Source organism: Leopardus geoffroyi, chromosome E1 (genome assembly GCF_018350155.1).
Source record: "Leopardus geoffroyi isolate Oge1 chromosome E1, O.geoffroyi_Oge1_pat1.0, whole genome shotgun sequence".
Lineage (NCBI taxonomy): Eukaryota > Metazoa > Chordata > Mammalia > Carnivora > Felidae > Leopardus > Leopardus geoffroyi.
In genome coordinates, this window is record NC_059330.1 from 7364748 (window position 1) to 7376941 (window position 12194).

The following is a 12194-nucleotide window of genomic DNA, read 5'->3' on the forward strand; positions in this document are numbered from 1 at the left end:
GGAGTTGGTCCGCTGCTGGCCAAAGGGCGAGCGAAGCCTTTTCTCCCGAGCGCGGTATTTCGTCTTTGCTTTTGGTTGTTTTGGCTTGTGTTCGTCTAGGATGATCGAGAGTTCCCCAGGACCGAAAAAGGAACCACCTCTTGGGAAATGAGCCAGTAGAATCAAGGAGAGAAATGAAGAGGTTTATAAAAAAAAAAAAAAAAAAAAAAAAAAAAAATCAGCTCCAATTCCAAATCCATATGCCCAGCTTTTGACGAAGGAATTTTTTTTTATGTTGTTTGTATTGCTGCGTGTGTGTCTGTGTGTGTGTGTGTGTGTGTGCGCGCGCGCGCGCGTGTGCGCACGCGTCTCGGTAAAGGAGTTCAATTGCCTTCCATAAACAGCGGTTTCCTCTTTCTCTTGCCTCCCCTGACCCTATATCCTCTTCGCGCGTTCCGCTGAGAGTAGGTCAGGAAGGGATACAAATCACCTTGCTGTGTAATGGAGGGAGGTGGCCCGTGGAACCTGCATGAGGTAGGGTTTTTTTTTTTATTCCATTCTGATTTGTTGCTGATTTCCTAGCTTCCTGGTCTCAGCGGGACTCCCGGCAGTGTGGGCGGTAGCCTGGCAGCTGGGCACCAGCCCGTGTAAATTACAGAGGCAGCTCTCTGGGCCCGCTAACCTGGCCCCGCAGCAGGCTCGGCGTCCTGTGCCTTCCAGGGAATTCTGCTGCCCACTGCTGGGACTTTCCAGCCTTCCTCTTGCCTGCCTTCCTGCGCTGCGTGCTCTATTTGACCCTGGAAGTGCAAGTCAGCGAAGACCGCCTCGACCTTCCAAAGAAGAGCTGGTGATTCTAACTCTATGCTTGGGTGGAGCTTGGGGGGTACTTGTGGCTTGCTAGACACGTTTTTGTGTTGAGAAGTACCAATCCCAACCTATTCTACAAACGAGCCAAGAGCTTATTAGCTTCTGATGCCTTAAAGCAATGAACTTTTACAAGGATGAACACCAAGGTCTGAGGTCTCGTTGTGTCCTAAAATTGGATATCGACAAACCAGTTCAGTTTTAATACTGTTTTGAGCTGTAATATATTTTGAACATTTTCTCTAGACGTTTCAGTCCGATTTGCAGGGGGGGGGGGGGAGATTTAAAAAAATCAAACACCATTTTAAAGTTAGTCTGGAAGCATATGCTGTCTCACAAATGCTGACAAACAGGCCTTGGTTTCCTCCTTGGGGAAATGATGGTCTCCAAATTCCCTTCTGGCTCCAACAGGTTACAATGTCGTGCATTTCTGCTTTAACATTTCAAACACAGGTATTTTCTTTATGTGGATATTGAAGACCTCCCCTACTTAGGAGACATAGTTTCAGGATCATTCACAATACCTAGGGCGGCTCTGTACATTAGAAATTTAAAAATCTAGAGGGAAAAAGTCCTTTGGAGGAAACCCTTCACAGAGGAAGCAAGCTTCATTGCTGGGACCCAGACCACCTAAGGCAATGAATAGCTCAGGGAAACAGTCCGGGAAAGAAAGATCTTTGACAAAACAGCAGGAGGGAAGACTGTGGCATTTTGTCTCATCAGGAAAAAAACATGCAGAAACCTGATTAAAGTTTCTGGATAACATGTGTGAGAGTCCCACTCCACAACTCCTTAGAAAATGCTTTTTCTTTGATCCACTCAGATGCATTTGTTAGAATGGAAAGCAATTGCAGCTAATCGTTATCGGGACTCTGAGAGAGAAAAAATGGCCCTGAAAACAAGTACAACAGACTTAGTTGCAATTTCTTCTTATTTCTCCCTTTCCCCTGTCCTTCCATGGCAGAGCACATAGCCACTCCTTGAAAATGATCAGGTTGTGCCAGGAAAAGGGTCTGCTGTCATAGAATCTGGTCTCCTACTGGTGGGAGAGGGGGAGTGACATAGATGAGGTTGATGTTTGGCGACTTCCAGCTTCTTTCATTTTCCTTAGTGAGCACTCACTCCTCCTCTGGCGTCCTCGTCTGGTGTCTTATCCTCAGACCTTTCCCAGCCCTGGATCTCAAAAACCCGTTCACTCTGCTGTACAGGCACTTGCTTACCTTCTTTCATGTGGCACCCACAGTGGATTTACATTTTAGGGTGAGGAATCCCTTTAAGAATGACTTTCTCCTACCTGCCCCAAAAGCAATCATTTAAGCTATTTTTAAAAATGCAGCACCCAGGGGCGCCTGGGTGGCCCAGTCAGTTAAGCGTCCGATTCTTGATTTCGGCTCATGATCTCATAGTTCATGAGTTTGAGCCCGGCATGGGACTCTGTGCTGACAGCGCGGGGCCTACTTGGGATTCTCTCTCTCTCTCCCTCTCTCTCTGCCCCTCCCCCGCATGTGCTCTCTCCCTCTCTCTCTCAAAGTACATAAAAAGAAACTTTAAAAAATGCAAAACACAATAAAGCATAAAGAAAAAAATCATACCCAAAATTTCAAATTTTTTTGGCCCAGAAATGACCATGATGAATATATTGGCCAGTTATTGATATATATTATACATTATTTATATATATTTCTGTATAATGTTATATACATAAGTATATGTAAGTTATATATATAAGTAGTATATATATATAACTTATAGTATATATATACTACTTATAGTAGTATATATATAGCTTATAGTTCTATATGCTTATATATACTAATCATAGTATATATATATATATATAACATATATATAACTTGTATATATATGTGCTATATATATACATAAGTATATATAAGTTATATATAATGTTATATACATAAGTATACATAAATACATATAGACAGGTGGACGTAGGTATATATGAGACAGATAGATAAAAAGATAGATGAGATAGATGATAGATAAAGATATAGATATATATAGGTAATAGATAGATGGTAGGTAGATATAGATGACAGACAGATGATAGAGCTAGATAATTCTTTAAAAATACTAAGACTTTCTAGCAGTGTGGAGAATACAGAGAGCATCCTTTGGACATCTGTAATAATGAGCCCAATTGATGTGTACGAACCCACAAATGGTCCTGCTCGAAGAACCTGCATGCTTCACTGGACCTGTGTTACCTCCCTTACCCCAGAAAACATGCATATAGCGCTCCATTGCCCCATTCCTTTACCGTCCGTCCTACACTCCCGGCCCTCCTTCCAGGTCTTTCCAACCCCACTGGCCACACCAACATGGAAGCCAGAGAGTTCAGGAGCCCATTGATACAACAGATGAAAGTCACCTCCTCCTGGGGCTGGAACAGGGGGTAAAATGGATCTGGCAGAGCAGAGTCTGTCCTGCAAATGGGGAAACATGAGCCTTAGGAGCTTATAATCTTAATGAGACGAGACACGCACACACTCTTTAGCATGCAAATTTGCATTGTGTTCTACTGAAGTAGCAGATATTTTGCTGCACGTTCACCAGATTCATTTTCAGTTCTTGGCTATGCGTTCCCCTTCCTGTCTCAGCATCCCCGGTGTCTCTACCTATAATATGCATCCCCTTCACCCTTCAGCTATCAGCTGGAACACATCTTTTTTTTTTTAAAGTTTTTTTTTTTTTTTTTCAGCGTTTATTTATTTTTGGGACAGAGAGAGACAGAGCATGAACGGGGGAGGGGCAGAGAGAGAGGGAGACACAGAATCGGAAACAGGCTCCAGGCTCTGAGCCATCAGCCCAGAGCCTGACGCGGGGCTCGAACTCACAGACCGCGAGATCGTGACCTGGCTGAAGTCGGACGCTTAACCGACTGCGCCACCCAGGCGCCCCTCAGCTGGAACACATCTTAAGGATGCCTTCTGTGTCCCTCCCCCACCCCTATTTTGATCAAGTCTCCTGGCACAGATTCTCTGGAGTCCCCAGCTATCTTCCTTACAGACTCTATGAGGGTTTGTAACATTAAAGGTATGAGCGTACGCTATGCACCCCCCCCCCCTTAGACTAGAAGCACTCCAAAGAGCCCAAGGCCATCGCTCAGTAGTGCCCGTGGACATCTAGCATATCACTTGGCGCAAGGAGATGTCCAGTAAAGACGTGTTGACGAGCTAAGGGACCCAGGGAAGAATGGACCTGGGCATTCCCGTCAGAGAGCACCTCACAAAAAGGCCGAGTCAAGAGAGGGCACTGTGTGTTGTAAACTGCTCGTGTTTCAGCCTGAATGAAGCATGGGCTTGGCCTGGGGAAGTCACTGGAGGGGAGCTAGAAGGAACACAAGAAATGACGACAGAGATGAAAGCCAGGAGCCAGATCCCGAGGGCGTCGTGTGATTTTTCTTAAGAGTTTGTACTTTTATAGGACATCTGCGGAGATCCACAGGCAAATGCTTGGCTTTTTAAGGAAGATTTCTCCAAGAGAAGGATTCCTCAGCAGCGTCGAGACTAGAGGGCGGGATTCCAGCTCAGTGACCGATTCCTGTTAGCACAGAGCCATTGTGGCAATAAATAACCAGCTAGAAATTAGGGGAGGGTGGATTTTGAAATGGGTCCTGAGGAATTGAATGGGGGCAGGGGCCTGATAGGTTGGATCACAGGGGAAATTCCCAGTGTGGCGGTCACAACGGGCAGCCAATAAATGTTGAATACGTAACTGTGACCAAATCTTTATTTATACTTGTTTTAGCCCCCAAGAAAGTATTTCTCTTAATCAACTAACTTATTTTTAATGTTGATTTCTTTTTTGAGAGACAGCATGAGAAGGGGAGGGGCAGAGAAAGAGAGGGAGACACAGAACACAGAACCGGAAGCAGGCTCCAGGCTCCAAGCTGTCAGCACAGAGCCCGGCGCGGGGCTCGAACTCACAAACTGTGAGATGGTGACCTGAGCCGAAGTCAGACACTGAACCGCTTAACCGACTGAGCCACCCAGGCGCCCTAATCGATGAACTTCAGGAAGTTTCCTAGAAGCCGGAGTGTGATTTTAGTAGCCTCAGAACTTGCCTTAGGCTCCTGTATTGCTTTAGTCTCTATTTAACCACATACCCCTGTCTTGTCTTTAGGGGACTCACTATTCCTGAGAACGAAGTTACCAGATAAGATGCCATTCTCCTTTTTTTTCTTCATGTTCTCACCTAACGCTTCTGTTTTCATCAGCTGTCTCCCTCTCAAGACCTGCATCAGACATTTTGCATCTAGGAATTTTCCTGAAGACCCAAAAAGATCAACTTCGGTCAGAAACAGCCTCGAAAAAGCCCTTGTTCGTCAGAAGGTGGGAGGCCAGGACCAAAGGAATATCTACCGTGGGCCAGACTTTCGACGTACAGGCTGTCCCTTCCTTCAAGAATGCCAGGAGACACGTCCACATGGTAATCACTGCAGGGGTACAATTCCTTGTGACAGCTTCCTGCCCGATGGCAGTACAGTGTTTTGGGGATCACCTTGATCATTGTCAACGGCACTTATACGGGCGCCGAACGCCTCCAGGATGAAGTTTGCTTATGACCTGTGTGGGGTCCTGGGAAGAGGTGCTTTCTGCCCCAAGTGTTGACAATTCAGACCAGAGATGGGTGGCTGTTGCAATGGATGTCTATAATGTCTGTCTGCCCTTTTTTCTAAAAACAGCTCCCAAGGCTTCCTCTAGGCAAAAACTCCTTCTTACGCTCATGCCGTGAAATCTCAGTACAGCTAAACTCACCATTGGCTTTCGATGTCAGAGTAATCTATCTGCCAGTCTGTAGCATCTGCTTTTCCAGACTTCGGGGAAATAAGCCAGATGCAGAATCCTTCAACAACAGGGCTTTGCCGGGCGGGGTGACTGCTGGACGATCCGTGCCCTTGCCCTAGGTTTCCAGGCCGTTACATTTCCTCACTGAGGGGGAACATGCCTGAGGTTGAAGTCAACACAGGAATACGAAGGTGAGCCAGGGAGAGAGAGCGATTCCAGGAAACTTGCTCTGAGACCCTGATTCATCTCCACCGCGGAGTAAAATCTGCTCTTTCCAGCGTTCTTTGAGATTTTAGGAAAGCATGCCTGTCTCTGTGTCATCAGATCTGGTTTCGTATTCCACCACACAGACTCTCTTGCCAGCCGACCAGACCGTCCCGCCAGTGATGTTATTAATGACCCCAGCCTATACGGGGCGTGCTCACCATTGAGACCGACCAGGTGTTACCCCATGCACCTGACTGATCGTACCTGCCCTTTTGCCCACATCCACCAGCCAGGCCTGAACCGCTCACCACCTACCTAGCCTGACTCCAGAAAGTGTAGCCCAAACACAGTAAACTAATTCCAACATTTTATTTTTAAGGTCTATTTATTTATTTTGAGAGAGACGGAGATGGTGTGAGCGGGGTGGGAGCAGAGAAAGAGGGAGAGAGAGAATCCCAAGCAGGCTCCATGATGCCAGCACAGAGCCCAGTGCAGGACTCGAACTCACGAAACCGTGAGATCATGACCTGAGCCAAAACCGAGAGTCAGATGCTTAACCGACTGAGCCACTGGGGTGCCCCTCATTTTGACATTTTAAGTTATCTCTGTATTGAGGCACCTGGGTGGTTCATCAGTTAAGCGTCTGACTTCGGCTCAGGTCATGATTCACAGTTCGTGGGTTTGAGCCCCGTGTCGGGCTCTGTGCTGATAGAGCCTGGAGCCTGTTTCAGATTCTGTGTCTCCCTCTCTCCCTGGCCCTCCCCTGCTTATGCTCTCTCTCTCTCCCTCTCTCTTTCAAAAATAAACATTAAAAAAATTTTTAAACATAAAATAAATTGTATTTACCTGATGAGAGGTTTAACACATTGCTAATTTTTTTTTTACCATTATATAAGAATGTTAGCCCTTGAAATCCAACTAATGACTCTTACACAACAGATATACCTGTTGCTTTGAATTCTACCTGTGCGACATTCCCATACAGTTTGTAAAAGCTTTATCATTCATGAATGGAAACCTTTTGCCTCTCAGAACTTCCTTCAATCACAACAACATGAAGAGAACAGAAGGTTGGTACATCCTTGCTTGGGGTATGGACCTACCTGGTCCCACAGACTTGGACTTATTTATAAATCCACACAGACAAAAACAAAGAGGCAACAAGGAGGTCCAGGATCTTCAGACCTCAAACGCAAATGCCCAATTTCTGGTCCTCAGCCCCAGGCATAATAAAGGTAGCATTTTAGAAGAAGACGCTGAGAACCGAATTCGGGACAAGTGAGAAAAGCTTGCAGCCGATAACCTGGCAAAGAAGCTATAGTTAGATGCCAGCCATAGAATCATAGAATCCCAAACTGCAATGTCGGTAGAGGGTACAAACAGGAAGAGAAAATCTAAGATATCTCCCAGAGCAAGGAACTCAATAGAGTCGATACAACAGAGGAAGGAATAGCAGAAGTCGGGACCCACTCCACGTGGAAGGAGGGTCAAGTGCCATTCAGAACTGAAGGTACCATCTTGGTGTCGAGTCAGTTCCCCCCAGACATGGAGGCAGGCTTGCAACGAGGCCGCAAGGACTCTGCTGACCTTTATCCAAATCCTCTATGGTTCTCGCTAATCTCACGCCAGGGTAAAAATTGCTTCCTCGATCGCAAGTGACTTGATGGCGAACAATTTATTATTATCGAGCTGTGAGTTACTGAGAATTCAGATCCAATGGAGAGGTGACCAGGAATTTCCGAAGTAAGTGGAATTTAGAAAGACCTTGTTGAAGAAGGAGTACGATTTTTTGCAGTTGGGGATGAGCGAGGGGTGGTTGTTCCAGGTTGGGAAACAAATAAAAATTAGGGCAAGGCAATAGTAAGAAGTCTCGAGCATTCCTGTTCAATAGTAGCATAGTCTAGTCTCTGAGACGACTTTTCAGTAAAGAAGACAGAAAGGAAATTTGCTCAATCCGATGTTTGCAAGCCTTTTGGACCACGGGCTCTCTTTACCCGTGCCCTAGCTAGTTCCTCTGAGGAACACGGGTCAAGAAACATAATCCTAAACTGTACAGGACTTGTTATTGTCAGGAACCCCAGAGGACACGTGTTTTGTGAACGTCCCGGGGCCTCAGCTGCATACAGCAAGGGCTTGGTTTACTTTGAGACCAGGTGGAGGACAAGTCACCAAGTATCTGGGGTTTTCTTTGTTCTGTTATTTCCCCAGAGGCCCACCGCCCCCAAGGGATAGGGTTTTAACTAAGGACTTGACAAATGGCAATTTTCATGAATTATTGATTTGGCCAAAAATCATTGGAAAGATTGATAATTGCATAAAGATTTCCTCATGCTTCCTGCCTCTGGTCTGGGTCAATTATTTCACATATGAAAGGAAGGGGTGCAGGTTTTGAAAGACACCCTATCAAAAGCTGAATTAGCATGCAAAAGTGTGGAGACCTTTTTTTTTTTTTTTCAGGAGACTAACCATCCAGGCTTTCAAAATCTCTTGGGTACAATAATAATGATAATAAAAGAGCATCAAAAGAAACAACTGTTCGTTGAGAAACGGGTCCTGTTTAGATAAGTAAAGGAGAGATAAAAGTCGATTCATCGAGGGTCATGTTCTGCTTTTTTTTTTAATTTTTTTTTAATGTTTATTTATTTTTGAGAGAGAGAGAGAGAGACAGAGTGTTGAGTGGGGGAGAGGCAGAGAGAAAGGGAGACGCAGAAGCAGGCTCCAGGCTCTGAGCTGTCAGCACAGAGCCTGACGCGGGGCTCGAACTCAAGAGCCGTGAGATCATGACCTGAGCTAAAGTCGGACGCTCAACCGACTGAGCCACCCAGGCGCCCCTGTTCTGCTTCTTTTCTGAACATAGAAGACAGTCCACAAGTTTGTTTGTTTGTTTGTTTGTTTTAATGTAATTTAGGTACTTTCTTTTATTTTAAATATATCCTACACTTTTCATAGTAGATAACAATTATGTTAACCTTTTAAGTGAACTTTAAAGGATGTAGGATATAAATAATAAATCTGAAACATAAGGGGACTCTGGGTGAGTTTCCTTGGGTCCCCACCTCTATGAGAGATTAAATTTTTTTTCTTTGTGTTGTAAGAGAGGGGGATAAATCAGAGGGACAGGGAAAGAGTGATATGCTGATGCTTTTTGAGCAGAAACCAATGTCCTGTCACTTCTACTCCAAGGCATATGTTCGTCAGGAGCTGGAGGAGAGATGTAGACTAAACCTGAGGGAATCTCAGAGCAAAGGAGGCTTGTACCTCAGTCCTCAAGGAGGGTTCAGGGAAGGGGCAAGTCTCCGAGAGCAGAAAAGAAGGGCTGTGGTGCTCCTTAGCACAAAGGACCCACAACACCTCTTTAGGGGCCCCTCAAAGCTCTGGGGGCATGGAGAAGGGTCTGAAAATAACGGAGAGGGAGCAGAGGCTAGATAAGGGAGTGACATCCAGAGAAGCCTGGCAATCTGGAACAAGGCATAAAACACAACTGCTTAAAAAAAAAGAAAAACAGGGGCGCCTGGGTGGCTCAGTGGGTTCAGAATCTGACTCTTCTTTTGGTTTTAATTTTTTTTTTAATGTTTATTTGTTCTTGAGAGATAGAGAGATACAGAGCATGAGTGGGGGAGGGGCAGAGAGAGAGAGGGAGACACAGATTCTGAAGCAGGCCCCAGGCTCCGAGCTGTCAGCGCAGAGCCCGACGTGGGGCTCAACCTCATGAACCGTGAGATCATGACCTGAGCTGAAGTCCACGCTTAAGTGATGGAGCCTCCCAGGTGGCCATAAGTGACTGACTCTTGATCTCAGCTCAGGTCATGATCTCACGGTTTTGTGAGTTCGAGCCCCACATCGGGCTCTGTGCTGATGGCTCAGAGCCCGCTTGGGATTCTCTCTCTGTCCCTCCCCTGCTCACGCTGTCTCTGTCTCTCTCAAAAATAAATAAATAAATTTAAAAACAAACACACACACACAACTGTGACAGGCATGGACTAGTGACGGAAGATGGGTAGGGCAAAAGGGCAGCTCATCATTTGCCCTGTGGCTGGGTAACAATGGCCAAAGCCCAGATTCCCTGTGATGTCTTGGCACTCTCTAAGACCAGCCGGGAGATATTGGGTGGGAGCAGAGGGATTAAATAAGGGTACAGGGGGGAGAGGATCAGGGAGTTGCCCCTGAGATGACCCAGAATGTTCTGAGATCACATCTCTACCACTTAGGAAGATGGGCATTTGAATGGAAACGCAGTTCAGTTTTCAAAGGCGCAAGCAAGAGAGTTCTTTTTTGCCCACCCGATTTCGCAGCCAGACATTTTTGTGTCTGTGGCACTCACTGACGTAGGCATAGACGCTTATGCTTGGTTTTCTCATGAGAACCTAGAAGGCGTGCCTTCAAACACCCATGGATAGCACATCTTTCTGTAGATGGTTTTTATTTTTCTTTTTAGTTCCGCCTATTATGTTCTGCGTAATAATATAGTTTTTTCAGTCATATCATTAAGCACCCAAAAGTGCAAGATTCATTAGTCTGCGCTGTATTATTTTTCCAAGGCCGCCATAACGATTTACCACCAACGGAGTGGTTTTAGACAACAGAAAATTACTTTCTCGTAGTTCTGGAGACTGAAAGTCTGAAACAAGGTGTCTGCAGAGCCATACTCCCTCCGTCAGCCCTAGGGAAGGATCCTTCCTTGCCCCTTTCCGGCTTCCGGTGGTGGCACTAATTCTTGGAGTTTCTTGGCGCATAGATGCTTAGCTCCAGTTTCTGTCTCTATCATATCCCAAGGTCATCTCCCCTCAGTGTGTCCGTCTCTGTTTCTTCTTATCAGGAGGCCAGTGATCAGTCTGGGGGCCCACCTTAATCCAGCATGACTTCGTTTTAACGTAAATGTAAATTGCAGCCGTGAAGACCGTATTTTTAAACGAGATCGCGTTCACAGGTATTAAGGACGAGGAATCGAACATACACCTTTTGGGAGGACACAATTCAAAGCACAACAAATGTGTCAATGCGGTTAGTTTAATAATAACAGCTAACACTGATGAGCTCCCACCCAGCGTTAAGTGCGTTTCAACCAGGCTTTCACTCGATCCTCACGTGGACCCCTGAGAGTAGGTTTTATTACCCCTATTTGACAGATGGAGAAGTTGAGGCCCTGAGTTGTGCAGCTCAGAAGCACATTGCTGTATCTTGTTCATACCTGTAGGTGTCCCAGAAATGTCCTCAGGTGGTAGAACTCCCAGGAGATTTCTGCTCCGGAAGCTTCTGCTCCTTCTCATCATTCTCATTTCCTGGAAAAGACCGGAAGTTGATTCTCTTACATCCCCCATCGCCTCCATAATTCTTGCAGGCTTTCCAGGAAAGAAAGGGGAGAGATAGAGAAAAAGAGAGAGAAGGAGAAAGAAAGAGGCAGTAGAGGAAGAGAGAGAGAGAGAGAGAGAGAGAAACAGACCAATTTTGCAAATGTCACTTCTCTGCGGGTAGAGGACCATTTTATCCATCTGATCGTCTCTTCTCTTTAGCATTCTGCCCTTTAACTGTTGAAATAATATTAGCTGAGGCTGCAAAGAAACTGCTTATTTTTACTAACGAAACACTGGACGCCCAAGGTCACCTCTATGCTTTTTACAGCTTGACCTCTGACACAGGTGCAGTCTTGTAAAGGACTTAGAATAACTCACATCGCTACGTACGAATGTGACTTTTCACGACCCATTACACAGGACAAAATAATGTTTTTCAACATGGTTATCTAGTGAGTTTAAGAACAGCCCCTTCTTTGCTTGGATATGATTAGGTCTCTTTGTTCTCGTTTATAAACAGGGAGCAAGAGTACGACTAGGGAGAGTGACCAAGAAATAGATCCTCCCAGTGAGCTTCTTACCTGATCAATTTCTCTGTTTGTAATGAAGGAACCATCTAACTTTTTTTCTTTCCAAATGATGAACTAGTTTTCTTAATACCTATTCTTTTCTCGCTGATGTGAATCCACACATTTATCTTGTATTTAAATTGATACATACTTGAATCTCTCTTGGGACGTCTTATTTTGGTCCATCGATCTGTCATTGTCATCAGAACCTCACGTTGTCATCATAGTATTTATTACATGCTTTCACTCAAAGACTCCAAATGCTATCATTTCAAAACGTCTTGGTTATTCTCACATGGTTATTCTCCCCCAGATTTTAGGCCTATTAGGTCAGTCACCCTCAAAACATACTGTTTACATTTTTATTGGACTTTCATTACTCTTATGGATTGTTGCGGGGGAGGGAATTCACATATTTATAATATAATACATTATCACCCCTTCAAAGAACATGGAATGCCTTATTATATTGTATG

General features: G+C 45.2%; 1 long non-coding RNA gene across 1 annotated transcript; it reads left to right on the forward strand.

Moving 5' to 3' along the window:
• The first annotated feature begins 532 nt into the window (after positions 1-532).
• Positions 533-6229, forward strand: LOC123603038. Its single transcript, XR_006714696.1, has 2 exons — positions 533-826; positions 4987-6229. It is a non-coding gene; the product is annotated as an uncharacterized LOC123603038 (long non-coding RNA).
• The last annotated feature ends 5965 nt before the right edge of the window (positions 6230-12194 follow it).